The sequence below is a fragment of the Bos indicus x Bos taurus genome, chromosome 15 (assembly GCF_003369695.1).
Source record: "Bos indicus x Bos taurus breed Angus x Brahman F1 hybrid chromosome 15, Bos_hybrid_MaternalHap_v2.0, whole genome shotgun sequence".
Taxonomy (NCBI): domain Eukaryota; kingdom Metazoa; phylum Chordata; class Mammalia; order Artiodactyla; family Bovidae; genus Bos; species Bos indicus x Bos taurus.
Window position 1 is genome coordinate 44,324,471 of NC_040090.1, and position 24,567 is coordinate 44,349,037.

General features: G+C 44.3%; 1 protein-coding gene across 10 annotated transcripts in view; it reads left to right on the forward strand.

The window, feature by feature from the left end:
• The window catches only part of TEAD1 (TEA domain transcription factor 1), a 274,391-nt gene that overhangs the window by 39,799 nt on the left and 210,025 nt on the right, over nucleotides 1–24,567 (forward strand). For 3 of the 10 annotated variants that reach the window (XM_027563317.1, XM_027563316.1, XM_027563315.1), the window contains exon 2: nucleotides 19,383–19,487. The exons of the other annotated variants lie outside the window; for them this stretch is intronic. The gene's annotated coding sequence lies outside the window, so the exon portion shown is untranslated. The remainder of the gene's footprint in view (nucleotides 1–19,382; nucleotides 19,488–24,567) is intronic. 10 annotated transcript variants of the gene reach the window in all.

The following is a 24,567-nucleotide window of genomic DNA, read 5'->3' on the forward strand; positions in this document are numbered from 1 at the left end:
TTATTCGTGTGTTTATCTGAAATTCAAATTTAACTGGGCATCCTGTATTTTATTTCTAAATCTGGCAACCCCAGCGCTAGGGGTTCCTGGCTCAACAGAGGTGGCGAGGAAGATGAGGAAAAGGAGGACGATAATAACCCTAAATCAGCTGTGGTTTTTTTTTTTTAATAAAAGCTTGACACGGGAATACTGTGCTCACTTCCTAGTTTACCTCAAACTGAGACTGTAATTTGCCTCCTTTCTACTAAGAAACATCACAAAGAGGTTGTAGCTTAGTGACTTGGGCTAGTTCTCAGCTCTGGTGAGAACTCCAGCTGGTTCTCTCTGCCCTGCCCTCATTTCTGTTGCATTGGAGCAGCAGGACAAGCAGAATCACTCGGCCCCTGTTCAGCCCCACTTACTCTCTGAGATAAAGGGGATGTCTGAGGGGGTGCAGTGGGGAGTGTGGCTAGAAATGCCCCAGGTTTTCCTGCTGTCCTTGGGCCACTCATTTCCTGCTGATGTCTCTTCCCCTTTCATTGGGTACCAGAGGTCCTTGATCCTGAATCCTTGAACTTGAACCATTGATCAAGTGGTCCGTTTGTGTTTTTTTCCTGGGCTCCTTTTAGGTTTTGTCTTTTTTCTAGCAGTGCTTTTATTTTAAGTCAGGGGTCAGCAAACTTTTTCTGTAAAAGGCTAGATAGTAAATATTTTTGACTTCGCAAGCCATGGGATCTCTGTGCTACTCAGCAATGCAATTGGAGTCAGAAAGCAGCCAGAGATGAAATGCAAACCAATGGGTGTGGCTGTTTCCCAATAAAATTTTGTTTATAGATGCAGAAATGTGAATGCTATGCAATTTATTATTCTCTTGATTTTTTCCAACTATTTAAAAATGCAAACGCCATTCTTAACTCGTGGGCCATACAAAAACAGATGGCAGGCCAGATTTGCCAACCCTGTTCTAAGTCAGCAGCAGAGACCATTACAGATCCGAAGCCTGGCTCTAGTCCCCCACTTATGAGCTGAATGGCTTCTCGCCCTGAGGTTACAGCTGCTGCTGCTGCCACCAGGTGACTGAGTGGGCTGGGATCTTAGGCAGTGGGTTTGCATTTCAGCTTCCTATGATGTAAGTACAGACCCACATCCCAAAGTTTGCTATACAGAACAGGTTCCCATGTGGGTTTGTAAACCTCTTTTATTTGTTATTTTTAAAAAAAACTTTTAAATTTTGTATTGGAGTATAGCTGATTAGAGCTTCCCTGGTAGCTCAGTTGGTGAAGAATCTACCTGCAATGAAGGAAACCCTGGTTTGATTTCTGGGTTGGGAAGATCCTGGAGAACGGGATTGGGTACCCACTCCAGTATTCTTGGGCTTCCCTGGTGGGTCACATGATGAAGAATCTGCTTGCAATGCGGGAGACCTGGGTTCGATCCCTGGGTTGGGAAGAACCCCTGGAGGAGGGCATAGCAACCCATTCCGGTATTCTTGCCTGGAGAATTCCCACGGACAGAGGAGCCTGGTGGGCTACAGTCAGCGTAGTTGCAAAGAGTCAGACACGACTGAGTGGCTAAGTGCAGCATAGCTGATTAACAATGTTGTGATAGTTTCAGGTGGACAGCAGAGGGACTCAGCCATACAGGTATTCATGTACAAGTATCCATTCTCCCCCAAATTCCCCTACCATGCAGGTTGCCATGTAACATTGAGCAGAGTTCCCTGTGCTACACAGTAGGACCTTGTTTGTTATCCATTTTAAATACAGCAGTGTGTACCCGTCGATCCCAAACTCCCTAATTCTCCCTTCCTCCCATCCTTCCCCCTGGCACAATAAGTTTATTTTCTAAGTCTTGTAAATCTTATTTTGAAAATGAGCCATTAATGGTCAAGTCTGTGCATAGAGTCAGTAGTACAGTGAACATATAGGCATTCCTCATTTTATGAAGCTTTGTTTTATTGTGCTTTGCAGGTACTGCATGTTTTACAAATTGAAAGTTTGCGGCAACCCTGCTTTTCCAGGTGCCATCTCTCCACCAGCATTTGTTCACTGTGTCTCTCTCTCACATTTTGATAATTCTCACAATATTTGAAACTTTTTCATTGTTTGCTCTATTTGTTATTTTCATTATATTTGCTGGGGTGATCTGTGGTCTTTTCTGTTACTATTGTTTTCGGACATTATGAACCGTACCCATTTAAAACAGTGAACTTAATCCATAAATGTATGAGTCTGACTGTTCCACCAAGTGTCTGTTCCCTCATTTCTCTCCCTCTTCTCAGGCCTCCCTGTTTCCTGAGACACAGAAATATTGAAAGTGAGCCAGTTAATAACCCTACAGTGGCCTTTGCTCAAGTGAAAGGAAGAGCCATACCTCTCTCACTTTAAAATCAAAAGCTAGAAATGGTGAAGCAGGAAGTGAGGAAGTCATGTTGAAAGTTGAGACAGGCCCAAAACTAGGCTTCTTGCATCAGTTAGCCAAGTTATGAAGGCAAAGGAAAAGTTCTTGAAGGAAATTGAAAGTGCTACTCCAGTAGCACTTTAAAAGAAAATGAAACAGCTTTGTTGCTGATTCATGGAGAAAGCATCAGCGGTCTGGACAGAAGACCATACTAGCCACAACCTTCCTTAAGTTAAGGACTAGTCCACATCATGGCCCTGACTCTCTTCAATTCTGTGAAAGCCACTATTGGTGAGGATGCTGCAGAAGGAAAATTTGAAGCTAGCAGAGTTTGATTCCTGAGGTTGAAGGAAAGAAACCATCTCCACAACATAAAAGTGCAAGCTGCAAATAAGTGCTGATGTAGAAGCCACAGTAAGTTACCCAGAAGATCTAGCTAAGACCATTAATGAAGGTGGCTACGCTAAACAACAAATTATCAGATACCCTAATATTGGAAGAAGGCCAGCTCAGTCTTTCATAGATAGAGAGGAGAAGTCAGTGAATGCCTAGCTTCAAAGACAAGGTTAATGCAGCTGGTGATTTGAAGTTGAAGCCAGTGCTCATTTACTGTTAGGGAAATCTTGGGGCCCTTAAGAATTATGCTAAATCTGTCCTGCCTCTACTATGTAAAAGGAAGAATAAAGCATACCTGGTGACAGAATGATTTGCTGAATATTTTAAAACCATTGCTCAGAAAAAAAGATGGTTTTCAAAATATGACTTTTCATTGACAATATACCTGGTCACCCAAGAGCTCTGATGGAGATGTACAATGAGATTTTCATGCTTGTTAATACAGCATCCATTCTGCAGCCTTGTGGGTCAAGGAATAATTTTGATTTTCAAGTTTTATTATATAAGAAATACATTTTGTAAGGTTATAGCTGCTGTAGGCAGTGACTCCTCTGATGGGTCTGGGGGAAAAGTAAATTGAAAACCTTCTGGAAAGAATTTACCATTCTAAATGCAATTAAAGACATTCAGGATTCATGCAAAGAGGTCAAAATATTAACATTAAGGAAAGTTTGAAAGAAGTTGATTCTGACTCTCCTCTGTGACTTTGAAGGCTTTAAGACTTCAGTGGGGGAAGTAACTGCAGATGTTGTAGAAATACCAAAAGAAAGCCTAAAGATGTGACTGAATTGCTACAATCTCATGATAAAACTTTAACAGATGAGGAGTTGCTTCTTATGAATGAGCAAAGTAGTTTCTTGAGGTGGAATCTATTCCTATGAAGGTGCTGTGAAGATTGTTGAAATGATAACAAAGGATTTAGACTATTACATAAACTTAGTTGATAAAGCAGGGTTGAGAGAAAATTGACTCCAATTTTGCACGAAGTTTTACAGTGGGTAAAATGCTAACAGCATTGCAGCTACAGAGAAATCATTTGTGAAAGGGAAAGTCAATCCATGTAGCAGCCTTTCTTGTCTTATTTTAAGAAATTGCCAGAACCACCCCAACCTTTGGCAGTCACCACCCTGATCACTTGGCTGCCATCAGCAGTGAAGCAAGACCCTCCACCAGCAAAAAGATTATGACCTGGGCTTCCCTGGTGGCTCAGTGGTAAAGAATCCACCTGCCAGTGCAGGAGACAGGGGTTCGATTCTTGGTTTGGGAAGAACCCACATGCCACAGAGAAACTAAGCCCATGCATCACAAGTGCTGAGCGCACGTGCCGCCAGCTATAGAAGCCTGTGCACCCTAGAGCCTGTGCTCTGCAAGAAGAGAAGCCACCACAATGCGAAGCCCACACACCGCAACTAGAGAGTACCCCTGCTTACTGCAACTAGAGAAAAACCTGTGCAGCAATGACAACCGGGCACAGACAAAAATAAATAAATAAATAACTGAAAAAGAAAGATTACAACTTGACAAAAGCTTGGATGATGGTTAGCACTTTGTAACAAAGTATTTTGAAATTAAGGTATGTGCGTTGCTTTTAGGTATACTGCTATATTGCACACTTAATCAACTACAATATAGTATAAACATTGTTGTCGCTCAGTTGTGTCTGACTCTTTGCGACCTCATGGACTGCAGCACACCAGGCTTCCCTGTCCTTCACCATCTCCCAGAGTTTGCTCAAACTCATGTCCATTGAGTCGGTGATGCCATCCAATTATTTCATCCTCAGTCATCCGCTTCTCGTCCTACCTTCAATCTTTCCCAGCAGTAAGGTCTTCTCTAATGAGTTGGCTCTTTGAATCAAGTGGCCAGAGTATTGGAGCTTCAGCATCAGTCCTTCCAAGGAATACTCAGGATTGATTTCCTTTAGGATTGACTGGTTGGATTTCCAGGGTCTTCTCGCAGACTCTTCCAGTCCAAGTAGTATAAGGATAGCTTTTATTAATATATGCACTGGGAAGCCAAAAAACTTGTGTACCTTGCTTTTAGTGTGATATTTGCTTTATTGTGGTAGCCTGGAACAGAACCCTCAATATCAAGATATAACTGTAGTTTATAGTGACCATAGGCAACAGTATCAGGAGTAATTTGGGGCTAATAAATAAGTAAGCAGAGGAATTGGATATGAAACACTTATATGTCTCTGTTCAAATGCTGCCTTCTACATATAGATGTGTGTGTTTGGTACTGTGTTTTTAAATGGGAAGATCAGGTTAGGTTTGACTTTCTGTCACCAGATGGAGTCTAGCTGTACCTGAAACACGGGTTAGGAGGCAGGGCCTTTCATTCCTGAGTGTCCTGACTGATGGGGGTCTTGTGTTTTATGGATATAAGATGTGCTGGGTGAGGAAAACAATGGAATTACGCTTCCCACAGAAATCACTCCTGGACTGAGAATCGAGTTTGCACGTGTGCCCTGTAGCATTCGTTCCTGCTGAGTGCTAGGAGATGGGTGGTTATTAGGTTATGTCAAAGTGGTGTTTGCCTTAATACACGATCCTCCTGCAGTAACTCAATAAGGGGAGGTGGAAGGGGGGCAGGGATAGAATGTGGTGACCTGCATGTTTCTGAAACACGGCGCATCTGGAAGTCAAGGAAGCTTCGTGTGGTGATATCAGGGAGTTCTTGGGGACCTGCACCCAGACCTGTGGCAGGTTTGAATTCACGAACGCTGGCATCTCGTGTGAGGCAGGATAGCTTAATGGTCAAAAGAACAGCAACTGGGCCCAGACTGCCTGGCTCCTGGCTCCTGGCTCCCAGCCCACCAGTTTCGAGCCTTTTGCCTTTGGGCAAATTACTTAACCTTGCTGTTTACTGAATAGTACAATAGGGGCATTAATAGTTCCTACCTCATAGACCTGTTGTAAGAGTAAAAATGACTTAATGTACGTGAAGCGCTTAAGATTGTGCCTGGCCCGTGCATCCTTATTGAGATAAAAGTATGAAGAAGTGGCTTTCTTTTCCTTTGACCTCATGCTGTGAAGTCTGGAAAGTACAACTCTGGTAGGAATGGGTCAAAACAGGCTCATAACTCCACCCCCTCCTCCCACTTTCTCATACAGAGATGCATGAGCATCCCTGGGAAAGATCCTGGGTGTTCTTTGTGAGTAGTGGTCCATGGATGATGCTTGGCCCTGACATGACCCGTGGCTCACCTGCTTGAGCTGTCACTTGTTGGCTGTGGGACCTTCAACAGCTTCCTCCCCTCTTAGAGCATGAGACAGATTCGTGGGCCTCTCCACAGTCCCCACAGGACTGTCTTGGGGGCATCAAAGAAGACAATGAAAGTGAATAGGCTTTGTAAGCTGCAAAGTTGCTCTTCAGAGGCAAGATGCCCTCTCGCATCCCCTTGGTCTCTCTCCCCCTCAGCCTTTGTGGGACAAGGGCTTTGAGATCATGTTTATAGAGTGACGTGGTTCTTCTGTAAGGATTTCGCTATCTCCCACTTTTTTTTTGGTGGAATTAATTGGCAAAAGTAAAATTTGAATTTGTGTGATAATAACATTTTGATTTCGTGTACTGGCATTTCTGAGTCCAATTCCAAATCCTTTTCCGTAAATTACGTTCTTGTTTTATCCCTGTAGGGTTCTCAAGCATAGGGCAAGGCTAGTTTAAAGTCAGATGTCTTTATATTTATTTCACTGTGATTCAGGCTTTTCTTTTAAAGGAGAAATTCCATAAGTTTCAATAACCAGCATCCTAATGGTATCTAAAGTATCTTCGTCTACCCTGCTTTGGGCTGAGTAGTATAAATTTTACTTACATATGCTTTACATGTAATCAGCGTATTCAATGAAGGGCAGTTCTTTAACTTTTAAGAGTTGGAGAAGTTTGCTCTGGCGTTTTCTTGCAGTGGATATCGTCCAAGAGTCTTTTGAGCAACCGCTGCTGAATTGTAGTTACTTTCTGTGACTCTCTTATAGTGACATTTCCAGGAATCAGGAAAGGGTTCATTGCCCTGGCCTGAGTCACAAGCCCCCTCCTCAGGGTCTCTACAGGAGCAGCAGCCCCTGTTTGCTCACCCCCAACAGAATAGAAGAAGAGTAGTTAGTTTGAGGAGGTGATAGAAGGTGCCTGGGGATGGGGGAGTGACTGCAAGGGCTTGCTGTAGCATGCTATGGAGGATGTCCTTGTCCCACAGTGAGGGAGGGAAGGAGAGGGTCCCGCACACATCCAGGGTAGGATACTGTCCCACAGGCTCCCCGAAACCTGAGATGCTACTGGTCAGTCAGCCTCACGCCTTGCCGGACCCCTGCACAGTTCCTGGCCACGCAGAGCGTTGCTGAACCCCTGAGATTCCATGCCATGTGCATGATTCCAGAGGGCTCTCAGTACACTGCTGTCTCTCCCCCTCCTCCTCTTCCACTTTTTTGGTCAAAAGGCCAGGCTAGGGACAAAGATGATTTTGCACCGAAAAGGACAAGCCGTGCTGAGATAAGTCTTGGCAGCCTTTTCAGAATCTGATCAGGGAGAAGCCCTGGGTTGGAGGTGTAGGTCATGATTTAAGCATCAGATAGCTTGACCAGCTCTACCAGTCTGGAGCTTTGAGCCCTGAGACTCTGTGACTTTAAAATTCTGCTTTGGGAAATGAATATTGGGGGCATGGCCTCCCAAAGGAGGGGAAGGCGGAGTGGGAGGAACATTTGCCTGGTAGCATTGTCCATAATAAAAGTTCAAACCCTTCCACTCCTCAAGGCAGGGTGTGCTGGTAAATGGAACCGGCCATGGATTCCCTAATCTGTGTCCTTCTCAAAACATGAACGAGTCCTTGAATCCCCAGAGCCGGTTGCTCCATAAATAGTTACTGAAGTGATTTGGACTATAGATTTCTTTTCTTTGGGAAGGAAGTTTGAAATCTAACTCGATCGTTTTTCTGGGGCCCTGGCAGGCCAGGTGACCTTTCAGATCCTAGCCTGTAATTGGTCCAGCTGGAGAGCCACGCCCAGCTTCTCCTCCTAAGGGAGGGGCATTTCTCTTCATATTGTGTTGTTGTTCTAATTAAATCATGGGTAATGTCTATGGCATGCTTAATTTCTAATTAGGTGACTTTATGGATCAATTTGCATTTAATGTTAAATCTAATGTGGAAATCATTAAAAAGTTTGATCCCTGGGGAGAGGAATAGATACTTATTCTGTGCCTATTAAAAATAACAAATATATGTCCTGTATTAGCAGATGAATTTTTTTTTATGTGGAATTGGAAAAAGTGGAGAATGCAGGACACATAGGTAGCGTATGTGCTTGTGCACTGGGGAAACGTCTAGTGTTCCGATTTTACGGTGCTTCCAGTTGTAATAGGTGCCATCCACTGGAACTTGACTGCGTGCCAGTCCTGTGGCAAGTCCTTTAAGGGCATTGTTTTACTTAACCCTCACAATAACTCTCTGAGGTGAGCATTAGTATTATCCCCCATTACAGATGAGGAAACTGAGGCTTGGGACATGAAGGCCTTGCAGTCAGAAGATGGTGAAGGCAGAGTTTGAATCCAGGCCAGTTTGAGTTCATAATCGATCTTGACTCTTGATTACGTGGGGACGTGCACCCATGGGTGCTTGATAACTGTAGCCAGTAGAACCCTGCAAGTGGTCTGGGTGTCACTGGCGTCTAAAGTGTTTGCAGCTGATGGGAATTTGGGGTCAGCGTAAGCGCTACTATTAGTGCATTCAGGGAGAGAGATGGGTCCTGAGGTGAGCAGCTGAGGCTCTCACAGCATCCACAGGCTAAGAGGCAGCTCCAGCAAGGGCCACTTCCTGTCCACAGCTTGGTGTGAGGTTGGCCCCGGCGCTCCCTCTGGGAAACCTCTTCAGGTTTACTCCACACCTTTGAGCGTGTGTGTACAGCGTGTTTCCTTTGGACAGTGGATCCTCTCTAGGACCTTCTTTTAGACTTTATTCATTCTCTTATTTTTCGTGTTTGACTACCTTGTATTTAGTGAAGACTGTAGAGAATGTGCTCTTGAACCCAGAGTCTCTTCCTTACTGCCTAAGTCTTTCGGTAAACCATCTAGTCCTACTTGCTAGTCTGTTGGATGTCATCTAGTCTGCTGGGTGTCTGAGGACCTGTGAGTGTGGAAGCACCCGGCCCACGTGGTGGGCATGATGTGCACTTGGTAAACAAGTTCTCCATTCCTTTCTCCTGTAGGAACTGTGTCTGTTTATGGATGAAATGACCAGATCCAGGAGCCCTCACGTTTTTTTCTGGCTCTTGCTGGTGCCTACTGTTCATTCACTCAACCACTGTTGACAAATGCACAGCATCCCAGGCCCTCTTCTAGCATCTGGGACACAGCATCACTGCGTAGGACACGGGATGCTCTGCACCCCACCCCCACATCATGGGCCTTTCTGCATGGTGCGGGCAGACAAGCAAGCAAAACAAACATTAAGTGTAGTTGGATGCAAGATATTGCCTCACCACCAGCTCGAGCAGTCATTCATGTCTCTGCTTCTTCAATAGGCGGTTTGAATACCTATTATGTTCCCAGCACTATGGTAAACACGGGCGTGTGAAACTGGATAACACTTGGGAGCCCAGGACTTCTTTCCCCTGAAAAAGAAGTGTCTGAGGAACACAGATTACCCTCTTGTGTTTTTCCATCTTAAACATTAAAAAGAAAAACATTTTCACTCTTTGACGATGAATACTCATTTGAACAAGTACAAGCTTCTAAACCTAACCTCCTCTCCAATCCAGGGGACTTTCTTATGTGTGGGGAGGTGGACATATGAGTTGGGTGTTTGGATCTGGCAGATGTTTGCAGGATTTTTAACTGTACTCTGTTGTGCTTATTCTGGCAGTCGTGTCTGACTCTTTGAGACCCTATGGACTGTAGCCTGCCAGGCTCTTCTGTCCGTGGGAATTCTCCAGACAAGGATACTGGAGTGGGTTGCCGTGCCTTCCTCGAGGGGATCTTCCCAACCCAGGGATCAAATCCAGGTCTCCCGCATTGCAAGTGGATTCTTTACCATCTGAGCCACCAGGGAAGCCCAAGAATACTGGAGTGGGTAGCCTATCCCTTCTCCAGGGAATCTTCCTGACCCAGGAATTGAACCGGGGTCTCCCGTATTGCAGGCAGATTCTTTACCAGCTGAACTACCAGGGAAGCCCAGGATTCTTAACTAGTGGTTCTCAAGTATTCCTGTGCAGAAGAATTGCCTGGGCAGCTGGTTAAATTCAGATTCAGGTGTTCCACTCCCAGATACAGATCTTCCTCGGCAGGGTTACATCCTGATATTCCTTAACTTTTACGTACTTTAGTTGTAAAGAAAAATCAGACTTCTTCTGCCGTGTAAAATTGAGAAAGTATTACAGATCTTCCTCCCCTTAGGATGAGTTATGTCATCAAACTGATAAAACCCATCCTAAATTGAAAATAGTGTAAGTTGAAATGCATTTGATACACTTAAAACCTCCTAAACATCACAGCTTAGCTTGGCCTATCTTAAATGTGCTCAGAACACTTACCTCAGCCTACAGTTGGGGAAAATCATTTAACATAAAGCCCCTTTTATAATAAGTGTTGCATGTCTCGTGTAATTGATTCAATACTGTACTGCAAGCGAAAAACAGACTGGAAGGGGAAGAAGTTCCCCCTTGTTACTGCTGTCCAGCATCACGAGATAGTATTGTACTACTTATCGTGACCTAGGGAAAAGACCAGAAGTTAAAATTTGAAGTATGGTTTTTATTGAGTGTGTGTCACGTTTGAACCTTGCAAATTTGAAAACTCTTTCAGTTGGACCATCAGTATGCCTAGTAGAATTGTCACTAATTCACCAGCTCTGGTTGGGGACCGTTTATCTGAGATTTCACCTGCTTTACAGGTGAGTTGGACACAGGCTGTTTATGAACCATACGTGGATGGTTCCACACAGTGCTGGAAGAAAGGTGAATCTCTTCATTTTATTAAGGAGGAAACTATTTCCCAGAGACAGGAGGGATCTCGAAACCAGCAGCAGCAGTTGACAGGACGGGCTGGGGCCTTGGAGCAGAATTGATATAAAATCTCATCCTGTCTGTCATTTGTAGCTTAGTACAGATTTGGGTACCTCCTCCTGCTTCTCCGAGCATCTGTTTGCTCATCAGCCTACCTCACGGGCTGAGAGATGTGATAGGAGGGACCCAGGCAAGCTTAGGATAGAGACTAGTGCTAGAAATTGTTCCATGTCCCAAATCAGCATCTTGGTTTCCCAGATTCCTGATTCATCCTTTGAATGCGAGTTGAGCAGCTGCATATGCACCCAATGATTTTTCTTTTTTCACAAGATAAAATGCTATAACCACAATAAAAAGATTGAAAAAAAGAAAAAAGTTCACCCACAAGCTCGCTATCCTCCCACAACTGTTTTCATTTTTCCTTTTAACCCTTGTCTGCATGCAGACATATTTCTGTATAGTTGTAATCATATGTAGACCCAATTTTGTATTCTGCTCTTTTCAGTAAACCTTAAGCAAATGTTTTCCAAATGGTTACATAGTCTTCAAAATGATTTTTAATGGTCTTACAATCTATCATCCCACAGGCTGAATTTATTTAACCATTCATCTATTATTGGACATTTAGACTTTTTTTCCCCCTACAGTTTTGTGCTATTATAAATAATACTTGGAGATATGGCTTCATACTTATTGTAGATTAGTTCCTTAGGGTGGATTCCCAAGAGCAGGATTTCTGGGTTAAAGGGCGCAATTTTTTTTTTTTGGCTCTCAATGGATATTTCTAAATTGCTTTCCAGAAGACTTGTGCCAGTTTACAATGCCACCAGCAAAGCAGTAAGGTACTAACTTCAACCACTTGGCCTACATTAGATAAAGTCACTTTTACAAAGGCTTGGCTCAATGATACCTCATTGTTTACTTGGTATTTCTTCAATTATGCTAAGGTTTGAATCTGGTTGAATTTATTATTACAATGCTTTTTTCTTGGCTGTGTTGGTTCTTCTGTGTACATCGCAGGCTTCTCTAGTTGTGTGTGGGCTTAGTTGCCCTGTGGCACATTGGATCTTAGTTCCCCAACCAGGGATTGAACCCATACCCGCTGTGTTGGAAGGCGGATTCTTAACCACTGAATCACAGGAAAATCCCTATCATTATCTTCTTTAGGTTTGCTTCTGCTTCTGCTAAGTCGCTTCAGTTGTATCCGGCTCTGTGCGACCCCAGAGCTGGCAGCCCACCAGGCTCCCCTGTCCCTGGGATTCTCCAGGCAAGAACACTGGGGTGGGTTGCCATTTCCTTCTCCATTGGATGAAAGTGAAAAGTGAAAGTGAAGTCGCTCAGTTGTGTCCAACTGTTAGCAACCCCGTGGACTGCAGCCCACCAGGCTCCTCCATCCATGGGATTTGCCAGGCAAGAGTACCGGAGTTGGGTGCCAGTGCCTTCTCCATCTTTAGGTTTAGTTTCTTTTTTTGTTGTTGTTATGGGCAGGACCTAGCCTTGTGAGGTCAGATTTTCTGCTTGGAATTTTTTAGATTCTTAGATTTTACAGTTCAAAAAAGAAACCAAATTCCCAGTACCTAAACCCAGAGGCCATCTGTATAATAAACACTTCGGACATATTTTGCAGTTGGATTCACTGTTTGGGATCTTAATGTCCTTGCAGGTCACTGGTTAATCGGGTGATCCTTGCAAAGGAGAGGGGCCCTTCCTCTTCTCCTTAGAGTCCACTTTGTTCTTTCCTTTTAGCATTCAGCACCCCACTTCCTGTCCCCCACCTCCCCTGTAAGCACTGTTTTTGTCCCTTTGGAGATAAAACATGAAAGGATCATCTTTTTAGTCCTGCTTCTTCAACTTTAAAATGCAGGTTGCCTAAATTATGTAGTACGGAACCAGGATAAAGAAAATCACAGCGTTGTAGCAAATTGCTTTTAACTGCACTGCAAAAGCAGTCGTCTAAGAATCGCAGGAAGGTGTATTTGAGGGTATAATCTTAGCTTGCGGTGAAGGGGAGTCTGACTTGTTTTTCAAGTCGGTCTTGAATAACTTTGTTCTTTCTGGAATGCTCACCATCCTTAGCGTGACAGAGTTTGCTTGATGGCAGACTCTTTCACTGTGATGTACATACCAGGGCCGCAGAACTGGTTTGTTTATTTGCCTGGGGTAAGTGATTGAAACTCCTCCCTTTTGCAGCAGCGCCCAGCGCGAGATGGGTGACTCTGGTCCCCCAGGTGTCCTTACAGTGGCCCCTGGGATCACACCATCCCCTCTCCAAGGACCATGAAAGGGATAAAGGACGTGTACTCCTCTCAGCAGGAGACACAGGTTTCTCAACGTGTGGACCTTGGGTAGTGCCGCCCCAAATGGGCCACTGCCTGGAGTTGGCCGAATAGCCGGACGTCTGTACGTAAGAGAATGGTCATGGCTCTATTGCAGTTTAATTTGTTAATGAAACAAGACGGAGTGCATTTTCCCCTCCCGCACACCTCCCGGGCTGTTTGAGATGAGGCACAATTAATTTATTTGTACTGTCTGTGGAGGCGTATGCCAGCTAATGTAGTGCAAGAGCTTTTATCTTTCTGTTTGTAATGAAGAGGGGCAGGCTGCTGGCACATCGACAAGGATTACTGATGACTCATTCTCAGACTGCAAAGTGCTTTCTTCTGAAATAATAAAACGCATGTACACACATACACGTACATGCAAACCTAGTTCCTGTTTGAAATGGGCAGAGTTAGTATGGGAAATTTCAGACCTCCTGAAAACATTGCAGGAGAGAGAAAGGACAGATGAAGCTCTTTGTCCAGCTCTTTGGCTTGGCCTGCCAGAGTGCAGCAGGAGATAGACACTTCGGAGATAGACACTCCCTACCTAGCTCGGATGCCTGGCTCCTTTGTGCTGTCCTCTGCGCTCCAGTAGGCAGCCTCCCCTATGGCCACCTCCCAGTGGGGCCTGGCAGACAGATGCCTGTTTACCTGGGGGGCCTGCCCTCTGGACTGCTTGCTACCTCAGATCTCTGGGCAGCACGTCTGGGGCTTGGTTTTGTGCAGCCATGAATTCCGGGCCTGTTCGATGTTTGCCCAGGAGTGGAGTGCACTGGGTTTCTTCTAGCTTTTCTCTGAGTTCCCCAGGCCTGGGCCTGGCCACTGGCAGTATTATTTGTGGACTGCTCTGTCATCTCACTTTGACATACTTCGGAAGAAGTAGTTTCTGTAATAGTTTACATTCACTTGGTCCTTTACAGTGTATAAGGCATTCTGGCCATTACAGCAACTCTGTGATCTGGTTATTTTGTTGCCCCTCTTTTATGGATAAGGAAATTGATGACCAAGTGGCTAGCAATGGCACTGAAAACCAGGACTTTGGAGTCTGAAACCTGACCTTGTGATCTTTTGATGATATTCATTCATTAAAGGCAAAAATTAACCATTTTCTATTTAAGAAATTAAAAGATACTTGCCCCTTGGAAGGAAAGCTGTAACAAACCTAGACAGCATATTAAAAAGCAGAGACATCACTTTGCCAACAAAGATATATATAGTCAAAGCTATGGTTTTTCCAGTGGTCAGGTAGGGGTGTGAGAGCTGGACCATAAAGAAGGATAAGTGCCAAAGAATGGATGCTTTCAAACTGTGATGCTGGAGCAGACTCTTGAGAGTCCCTTAGACAGCAAGGATATCAAACCAGTCAATCCTAAAGGGAATCAACCCTGAATATTCATTGGAAGGACTGTTGTTGAAGCTAAAGCTTCAATACTTTGGCCACTGATGGAAAGAGGTGACTCATTGGAAAAGACCTTGGTGCTGGGAGAGACTGAGGGCAGGAGGCGAAAGGGGAAGCAGAGAATGAAATAGGTAGCATTACCAACTCAATGGACATGAATTTGCACAAGCTCCGGGAGATAGTGGAGGACAGAAAAACCTGATATGCTGCAGTCCATGAGGTTGCAAAGAGTTGGACATGACTTAGCAACTGAAAAAGAACAGTGTAAGAAACATAAATGATTGGCTAGGGAAGCTATTCAAGAATTACATGAGAGGGACTTCCCCATCAGTCCAGTGGTTAAGACTCTTCGCTTCCATGGCAGGGGGCCTTGGTTCTATCCTTGGTTGGGGAACTAAGATCCTAAATGCTTCTAGTTGCAGCCAAAAAAAGAAAGATGTACATGAGAGAACATAGACATTTCTGTAGTTCTCTGGAATAGCAGGAAGTTTATAGGATACTTTTTGAAGACCTGAAAATAATCTGGTTTGCCCCCTTTTGTACTGGTCCAGAGAAATAACCTTTCAAGTGCAGTCTGAGTGTTCTTTCCTGTGTCAGATGGCTGGTCAAGCTGGTTGTGCAATGTGGGCTCGGGGTAAGTGCCCCATTTGGTATTTGTGACCCAGGCGTGAGCAACGCAAGTTGCTCCATGGCCTTGTCGACTTTCACAGCTGAAAGGAACCATGGAGATTTTACAGAGGAGGAAACTATGGCCTAGAGAGAGAGAGATTTTGTGTTAGGAGGGATTTCATTCATTTATCCAACCATCCATCCATGCATCTGGCAAATATTTATTGAGGCAGTACTATGTTGGGAGATAAGGCTTGGGCGATGAATGAAACAGTCTTGTTTCAAGGAAGTCCAATAGTGGGTAATACAGGCAGGCACTCACAGTATGGGGTTAAGGTTTGGAGGTGTGAAGTTTTGGGGGCTCTGTTGGGGGCATAGCTACAGAGGCTTCCTTAAAGGAGTGGTGGCTACAATGAGACTTGAAGGTTGGAGCTGCAAGTCACTGAAACATGGAGAACCTATGTCAGCTGAAATCTGGGGCCTCCCCAAATTCATATCCAGCAGAAACTGGTGCCACTGAAAAGGCTTTATGTATGTCCTCTAGGTACTTAGAAACAGCAAGAGTTAGGCCCCCTGAGACTCAAGCATGTGTAAGACGTGCTCACAGTAGGTCCACCCCGTGCAGTCCATAGCCACCAGCCACAGTGCTGTTCAGCACCTAGAACTGAGTTGCTCCATCAGTGTTCAGTGGCCGCTGGACTTTGAAGACTTGGTACTAAAAAAGAAGGTGAAATACCTCATTGGCAATTTTTTTTTATATTGATTAGAGGTTGAAATAATATTTGGGTGTGCTGGGTTAATAGAAGTTACTGAAATTAATTTCACATTTCTTTTTTCCTTTTGTAATGAGGCTAGTAGGAAATGTGTGATGGCATGTGTGGCTTACCTTGTGTTTCTGTTGGGCAGCGGTGCTGGGTGGAGAGGCGCCCGGGAGAGGAAGTGGGTCGGTGATGAGAACACAGGATTTAGAAGAGATGGAAGCTGGGTCCAGAGGTACAGCCTGTGGCAAGCCTGCAGGCCCCTGCCCTTCTGTGCAATGTGACACTAACAGCCTTACAGCTGGGCCTGAGAATAAAGTCAGAGTGCCTCTGAGAAGTGCACCGTGCTATGAGCTGTGATCCTCCTGATGATAAGACAGGTTAGTGGGAAGACAGGATATCCCGTACAGTATATACTGATGTTTTAAAAGGCAGATGAGAAATTTGGCCAGTCAGAGAGTAAGAGGCTGGAGTGTGGGAAATGCGTGCAGTACACAGTGAATTACAGACTGGGGGTGGATCTGTGTGACATGCTGTGGATAAGAAAATTCCATTTCTGTTGCACTTGGCTTGCTCTGCTCCAGGAATTCCCTCATCTCTCACACTGGAGTTTGCATCCAGGCTTTTTATAGTCCTCTTTTCTTGTTTTATTTAGTCTCCAAAGGTCAATAAGACCTAATAACCGTTTCTTTATTTCTTTTTCATCTTTGGGTATTTAGTATTCTAATCCTAAAACTCAGCACTCATTAAATGCTTGATGAATGAATTGTCATCATTCTGTAAGTTTTTTTTACTGAAGACCTAATATCTATCTTCTGGGCTCCAGAGATACTGCACTGAATAGAAGGCCAGCCGCCACCCCAATGTGCTCACTGTGGGGAAGGAAACAGTTACTAGTCTAAGGTAGAGAGGACCTACAGGAGAAGTGGAAAGCTTTCCTAATTGCTAAATCTTGTAATCGGAAGGATAATTTGGTTAAAGATAGCAAAGGAGACAGCTTTGAGACAGTTGCAGCTGACCGGAGTATGCTTTCTTATAATTCCCTTTTGCACAATAAAATCCAAGAACTGAGTTTGCCTGGGATCCTACCAGCCCCTGAGGGTTTCCAGCACTGTGGCAGTATTCCATATTAGTATCATGTTTGTATGTTAATTACATTTTCTGTTGTCAGTTTACAGACCCCAAAGATGTTGCAGAATTCTTAGAGCAAACTGATAGCCCTCCCCATTGGGACTGACCTGGGCTAATTGGAAGCCTCTTGCAAGACTGGTGGGGGCAGAGACAATCTTTTAAGAGCCAAGTAGGGGCTATTTGGGGGCATGAAGTAGCTGTGACCTGGCATCGAGGTGGCAGGCGGGCAGACTGTCATTTCAGCGGGAGATAGCATCTGATACTCATCCCTTCGGGCTAGTCTTATAATAGCGGCAGATAAATAAGCTGCCTCCAGTATGTTCCCAGAATATCTCTGTCTGCAAAATGTCTTTGAGGGGATATTTGACTTGTGAGCATGTGGTTGATAAAATAAATACATTTTTAAAATGTAAACCTCTCTGTGAGAGGTTTAGTCTCTTCTGTCCCTCGGGAAAAATCAGGCCCTTCTTGAACCTCTTTTCTTTCCTCAGTGTAGAATTCCTGCCATGCTTTGTAAGAAGAAGTATTTTTGGAATGTAACACCTGCAGAAATATAAAGGGGCTGTGCCCAAACCATTGAGCTGTGGCTGTTGTGTGGGTGGGTTCTCCGAGGTTTGTGAAGAGTTATCAGCCCTGACACCTGCAAAGCATGTGAAGCGCTGGGCCAGGGTTGGAGGAGCTGGAATTCAGAGGCACTTAAATTGTTTTTAGCTGGATTTTGTGGTCAGGGAGCGGGATGGGGCCATTCTCTGTGGTATTAGAGGATCCTTACCATTCAATTACACCTGCGCGAACAGACTTGGTGCCTAGGAACATGCTTGGAGTCGTATAGGAACATAATATATGGTTGTTGAGTGAGCGAATGGCTGAATAAACGAGTGAGAGGCTGAGTCAGTCCTTTTGCTGGGCTTTGGAGAGAGAGCTTGTTGGATGAGCATACTCCTGGCCCTTACTTCTTGAAGGTAGTCTCTACATTGGCGGCAGCAGTCTCACTTTGTTAGCATAGGAATCATCTGGGGATCTTGTGAAAATGCAGGTTCTGATTTCGTGGAGCTGGGACTTGGCTAGGCAATCAGCACTGCAACATGTTTCCATATTGATGTCAGTAGTGCTGGCCCTTAGGCTGTACTTTAAGTAGGGGTTCTGGGGTGTTGGAGCTGGAGTGCACGTCCAGTCGTGTCTAATTCTTTGTGACCCCATGGACTGTAGCCCGCCAGGCTCTTCTGTCCATGGGATTTTCCAGGGAAGAATACTGGAGCAGGTTGCCATTTCCTCCTCCAGGGGATCTTCTAGACCCAGGCATCAAACCCGTGTCCTCCTGTATTGGCAGGTGGATTCTTTGCCGCTGAGCCACCTGAGAAGCCCTAGGGGTTCTATTAAGGTTCAGTCGAATCACCAATAGTCATTTGTGAATTACCAGCAGCACTAGGGGTTGAGGATAAAGATGGAAACCTTGGTCCTTGTTTCAAGAAAATGTCTTCATGGTGAAAAATCGAGACTCAGCCTTAGAAGTTTGAGAAAAAGCAATCATTGTTATACTCTGTGGTGTCAGAAGTCAGAAGAACGTTAAAAGGAGTGGAGGACCTCTTCGTGGAGGTGATGCTTAAACACCAAGGTAGAATCATATGATCTCGGAATTAAAGCTTTCTGCTTCCAGTGGAATAGGATCCCTGTAACTGCCCATCCAGCTCCTGCATAAGCTCTCATGACAGGAATGTATTGTCTTTTGCTTGTATAGCACTTTATTGGTTATAAAAGCAGTGTCACAGGTTTTATCTTGAAATGTCAGCTTTACATTGTGAGGTTGTATACATTTTACTGCCATTTTACCGTTGTGGAGACTGAGACTCCTGAAGATTGTGACTCGTCCACGGCTGTGTTCTTTCCAGTGCTACTGCTGGGATCTGAACCTTTGATTCCCAGTTGGATGTTCTTTGAGCTGTACTCCGTTGGCTCTGAAATGGTGAGAGAACAGAGAACTGGATCCTAAAAGCTTGAATGAGAATGTGAACTTACGTAGAGAGTGAAATAGAGGTATTATGGATTCTGCAGCATAGTTGACTTGAGCAGTGTTAAAGGATTTGGAGTGTATAGATTTAGGAGAAGCTGACCCTGTACACCGTGGAGGCTTTCCCTGCAGTACATCCCCAGATAGTCTCAAAGCATTCTAGAGGCACAGCCTTTTTGATGGAGAACTCACCGTAGCAGTGGAGCTGTTTATTTCTCTCACAGACCATTGTCTTATAGCGAGTCAAATAAGGTCTCCTAGAAACTTCACCCATTTATCCCAGTCCCCGCTTTCCTGCTTGCGTTACAAACCTAATTCCTCTTCTTATATGTTAGAGCTTTTAGATAGCCCGTTTTCTTTTGAAACATTTATGAGAGTTTTTCTTTCCAGATTTACAGTGTATGTCCACTGTGAAACACTGAGAATATATGGAGAAGCAACATATAGAGAAGTAAAAAAGAGAATTGGAAACTGTCAATAACTCGCCGCTCATAGGTAATCAGTGTTGTGAGCTTCATACCACATTGTCTTCCATTCCATTTTCAGTGCGGTGTTTGCTGTATGTGTATGTTGCTGTTTTTACAGAATGAATCTGTGTGTATAGTAGTGTGTAATTTTCTTTTCCTTATAGACAGAATTTTCTTACTTTCCTATCAGTAACTATTTATGATATTGCAGTTGGTAACATTTTATGATGAGATAGGTAATGTATTCAGTTTCATCAGATATTTTGCCTGTTCCCTCTCATATTTTAAATCCCTGCTTTTGGGTTAATGTCAGTGCCTCTATAAGTTGCTGCTGCTGCTGCTAAGTCGCTTCAGTCGTGTCCGACTCTGTGCAACCCCACGGACGGCAGCCCACCAGGCTCCCCCGTCCCTGGGATTCTCCAGGCAAGAACACTGGAGTGGGTTGCCATTTCCTTCTCCAGTGCAGGAAAATGAGAAGTGAAAGTGAAGTCGCTCAGTCGTGTCCGACTCTGTGCAACCCCACGGACGGCAGCCCACCAGGCTCCCCCGTCCCTGGGATTCTCCAGGCAAGAACACTGCAGTGGCTTGCCATTTCCTTCTCCAACCTCTATAAGTTAGGTCAGCTATATCTCTGTTGTCTATTTCTGGGAGCGGAATGGTAAAGTCCAAGACTAGTTAGAAGATGACTCTTGTAGCCATGTACCTTGTTTTTACTCCAGCTTCACGATCCTCATTCCTGTTAGGACATGGTGTCACCCTCCTGTCAACTCTCTGAAATGTGCACACTTCTGACTGTTCATCCCTGTATGATTGCTGGGACCCAGATTTGAGATCTCACTTTTCTTACTGTGAATGCAGCATTCTGCTCAGGGCAGCCTGATATTGCATTTGCTTTTACAGGAGCCTCATCACACTGAGTCATTGAGCTTTTGGGCAACCCAATCCCTTAAGACTTTCTCATGTGATCTTCTCTACCCTATACTTGTGAGTGGGTTTTTTTTGGACCTAAGTGCATGACTTGACATTTATCCTTATTAAATTTCTACCTTGTTAAAGTCAGCTGGTCATCATTTCCTTTGAGATGGTATCAGGAGCAGACTCTCTCATCCTTCAGAGTGACTGTCCCTTCCAACTCCCAGTCACTGGCAAATTCTAGTGTCAAATGATTCAGCAGATCCTAGCAGTCATTTATGTCTCCGTCTTCCTCACTGAGTTGTGAGTTGTTTGGGGCCAAGACCATATCATATTATTTTTCTTAAAAAACCTAATTCCTACTTCAGTTTTTATTTTATGTGACCTAGCAGTTACCCAAAAAATGTTGACATATGGATATTTGTTTTGCTTTCTCTCCAGGGATGAAGGCTTGGTGGTAGTGTCATAGTGGTGACAAATATTAGAGAAGTCAAGCCTGGGTTTCTGGGTAAGGAGCCTACAGTGGGGTTGAAGAGAATAAAACCTGAGTATCAGATATAGTAAAGATAAGCGTAGAGACCTCTGAGGTTGCTCAAGCATTGCTCGTTTGGGCTGAAGTTAATTGTTGAGAAGGATCTTCCTGTCTTCCAGGAAGGCAGGCGGTGAAGGGATTCCTCTGGGCGCAGTAGGTGAATGTCTGAGGCCGTGAAAACCTGAGCTGAGAGAACAGCAATGGTAGGGGACAGGGACCATGTTGTTTGCTGAGAGAGCTGATGATGGGAAACACCACGCAGCTTCTGAGAACTGAGCTGAATCATGGTCACAGAGAGGGTTCTTATTTGACTGTATTGGAAGGTGGCGAACAAAAGTTGGCTTCTCTTTTCCTTTTATAGTCATTAAGCTTAAGGTTCACCAAGGTAAGACCTGTTTCCTGTTGATTCCCTTTAGATTAGAGTTGGAGGGACACCAGAGCCCAGGAGCTCAGATTCGGCGCCCTGGGCCAGTCACGATGGTGTGAAAGTGGCCTGGGGCTCCTCCATTTACCCACTGTGGTCTCTGCCTTTGGGCCCTGATCAGCCTTTCTGATCCTCAGACTCCTCACCTCTGAAAGGAGAGTAATACTGCCTCCTTGCTTTTGTGAAACATACATGAGATGGTGCCGTGAGAAGTGAGGTCTGAGCGTTGGACTTGGGGCATAGCTGCTGCTAAGTAAAGCCTGCTGAGGTAGATGGCAGTGAACTTGGCAGCATTTCTTAACCTCATGAGGATGGAGGGACAGCAGTGTGAAGGTTCCAGATCCCTCCATGTGGCAGTGGGCTTTTGCAGGCATGAAGGCAGTGCTGGGGCCCCTGCTCCGCAGCCCCCACACCGCCCCCGGCCCCCAACAGTTTCGGCTCTCTTAGTTGGGACAAGGGCCCTGTTTATTGAAAGGCAAGATTTCCTCCAGGAAGAGGGAAAGGGTTTTTTTTTTTTTTTTTTCTTTTTAATTGGAAGCTAATTACTTTTACAATACTGTAGTGGTTTTGCCATACATTGACATGACTCAGCCATGGGTGTACATGTGTTCCCCATCCTGAACCCCCCTCTCTCCTCCCTCCCCATGCCATCCCTCTGGATCGGGAGAGGGTCTTTAGGGGCTGGGTCTAGTCCCTGGAGTTTGTTTACCTCCAGCCCTGGTCTTCTTGGGAATTTCATGGCTTCTTCAGTGCATGGGACCTTAGTTTTTGGTGCAAGGTGAGGTTGTAGGATTCTGGGGTAGACAGTCAATTTACCTTTCCTGCTGCCTCCCGTACATGCTGGCATCTGTCACACTCCCCTCAACTATGAGGAGGCTGGTTTATATTTGTATGTAGATGCACACCTACTTGAATAATGCATGTATATGTGTGCATATGTATATAGATGTAAATAAGTGAGCAGTCATCACTAGATATACAAAAATACACAAGCAGCCGTTTATTTAAAAAAAGAAAATGAAAGATCTAAAATTATGTTTGAGCTTGGTTTAGTCTTTTGTGTTGATTAAATGTTAATGTGCTGCAATTATTTTAATTTAGTAAAGGAAGTTCAAACAGGGAGATGGGAAGAAAATAACTCGAGCTAATTGGCGAGAGTCCGAGGCCATCCAGAAAAGCAGTTTAACCAGCAGAAGTTGAAATGTTTTAGGTATCTGGTTCAGGAGTTTTTCATTGGTTTTTGTGTTTTCCCTTTTCTAGTTTAGAACTACTGATGGCTTCCCCTCCAAAGGATGGCCATCTTTTCTTCATAGTTAGCCAGGGTTCTCTTTCCGTCTCCCTTCCTCCCACTTCCTTTTTTGGTTCATTCACTCTGAGTCTTCTGAGTCAACTTTGGGGAAAGGAGGTTTAGCAAGAAGGGTTAGAAAAGGGAGAGAAAGAAGTAGGAAAAAAAAAAAATCTCCTCCTGCAGTGGTTCTCTGCCATTCCTGGTCCCTGCCACAGACCAGGGGCTGCCTTTGGGCAGAGATGGGGTTAACATGTTTGCCAATCCAGGCATTTCCCTGTATGTTAGCTCATCACTGCCCTGGGAGGGAGCACATGAGGACACTGGGGCGTGACCACATTACACACGTTGCCCTGGTACAGCAGCGAAGTGGTGGAGTGTGCATTCCAGCCCAGCCCTCCACATCGAGTCAGGCTCCCGACCCAGCTCCAGATCCTCAAGGAGATCTTTGCCTGCCCTCCCTGACTCCTAAACCTGCTCTGTGTTTTTCAAGCACCTACTCTGTGCTGTGTACTGTTTTGGATTCTCAGGTTTCAGCTGATGTGTCTGTCTCTCACTGGGCTGTGAGATCTTTGAGGGCGGAGTGCGTGTTTATTACTCATCTTTATCTCTCCAGCGCAAAGCCGGCCCAGAGTTGGCCACATGCCTGTTTAAGGCTAATTGAACAAATGCTTGTATGTGTTTTATGACACCGAAATAAATTATGAGCAGTCCAGGTACCTAACACTTCTGTGTCCCAGCCCCACATAAAGCAGGAGTGAGGAGGGAAGTAGGAAATGTTTCTCTGTAGGCCATGCTTTATCTGCACATCTACAGAAGGGAATAAGGCAGCCCCTTAAGCGCTGTATCAGTATGTGTGAACTGTGAACACAGTCTCCTTTAAAATGTTAATATGATTATGATATTTGTTTACTCTGGCAAATTGCCTCTCAGATTTCTTTGAATCTATATGTAATATCCTGAAATTCCGAATGTATCCTTTTTCTTCCTCTCATGTACTATTTCTGTTCAAAACTGGAATGTGTGAACATATTTACTGCCTGTTAAGACCAAAGAGATTTTTTTTATTTTCTAGACTTCGTGTGTGTTGTGTGTGAGTGGATGTGCACATGCCACTGCCCTCTCTGGAACAAACTTTTCAGGAAACACAGGATTGCATAATAGCAATATATATTAAAATAGAAATAATTCAATTTAAAGAAGGCACATGGAATTGGGAGTATTATTTGTATTTAGGATTTTAGATACTTTGTTGAATTCAACTAGTGGTAAAGTGGAATCGATGCGGTCATCTCTCTTCTTTAGAAGATAACAATTGATCAGTGATTATTCTTTAAACCCAAAAAATCTCAGTGTCTGAATAATCACTGTATTTTGAGTTTCAGATGAAGGTATAATCCTCAAGCTTATTGAATGGGGCTTGAACATATTAAGTAAATAGGGAATTTTTATCAATTTTGATGGACATACGGAATGTGATGGACTCCAGCTGGAACCTGGGTTTTTGATTCCTGTCAATTCATGTCAATTCATAGGTAAAGCAGGGGTGGAAAGGGAAGCAAGAAGTATTTCTTGGAGATAGACAGCCAAATGAAGCTTTTACTTCTCTTTTAAATGAATTGTTATACATGAGAATGTATTTTCTTTTTAAAACTTACCCATAATTTTCTTAAAAGATATTAAAAGCCTTTAGAAACTGTTGGACAGAATTATAAACACTATTTTTTTTTATTTTGTCACAGTCTGCTTCTTTCAGAAGCAGCAGTCTGTCAGGATGTGCATATATGTGTGTATGTGTATGCATGTTTGTATATATATACACACATATACACACACACGTGTATATGAATGAATGATGTGGTCAGTAATATTTAGGAGACTTTAACAAGATTCAAGTGTTGGACAGTCCACCCATGTTTGGGCCAGAAGTTAATAGAATCTACTTTTGACAGCTA